This window comes from Rhinopithecus bieti, unplaced genomic scaffold (assembly GCF_001698545.2).
Source record: "Rhinopithecus bieti isolate Rb0 unplaced genomic scaffold, ASM169854v2 scaffold_37813, whole genome shotgun sequence".
NCBI lineage: Eukaryota > Metazoa > Chordata > Mammalia > Primates > Cercopithecidae > Rhinopithecus > Rhinopithecus bieti.
Genome location: NW_016857038.1, coordinates 1 through 635, shown reverse-complemented (window position 1 = coordinate 635; position 635 = coordinate 1). Strand labels below are relative to the sequence as shown.

The window sequence follows — 635 nt, the reverse complement described above, 5'->3', positions numbered from 1 at the left end:
ATTCAGTGTTGATGGTAATGGCTACTTGGTAGGTGCCACTGTCTGTAGGCTGGGTGCGGCGCAGCACCATAGAACCATTGGGGAAGCCCACGATGTCTCGCTGTCCCATGGCACTGCCATCCCTCTGGGGCCGTTGTATCCCAGGGATGTAGGTAAATAGCCTCGTGCCTCCATACATCTCCTCCCCAAGGTACCAATTGAAGTCCTGGAAGGTGTCTGGGACACCCTGGACTGACAGGAGAAGGTCCTGGTTCTTTTGAGGCTGCTCTGGAATCTTCTGGATATGGAGGGCTGCCTGGGAGCCTTGGAGCATCCAGAGGACCAGGATTGAGGCTGTGGGAAGTTATAGGGAAGGGCTGAGATCAGGGGTGTTGCCAGGGACCATGGCATGCTCCTCTCTAGACAGAGATCTTCAGCGGGGAGCAAGGACTTTGAGTGCTGCTCATTGGAAACAATGCTGGGATTGATTAGTGATGTCTGCCCTGGGTGCAGGTGTGGGAACACAGGCATGGATACCATAGATTTGCCATCCTATTGATCCAGAGGTTTTCTACCTTGAGATGCTGTGTGGCCTGCTTCTAAACACATGGACTCTCTGAATTCATTCATTCATTTATTCAACCAATACTTACAGG

General features: G+C 52.1%; 1 pseudogene; it reads right to left on the bottom strand.

The window, feature by feature from the left end:
• Positions 1–4: 4 nt before the first annotated feature.
• Positions 5–343, bottom strand: LOC108525327 (carcinoembryonic antigen-related cell adhesion molecule 19 pseudogene; annotated as a pseudogene).
• Positions 344–635: the final 292 nt, after the last annotated feature.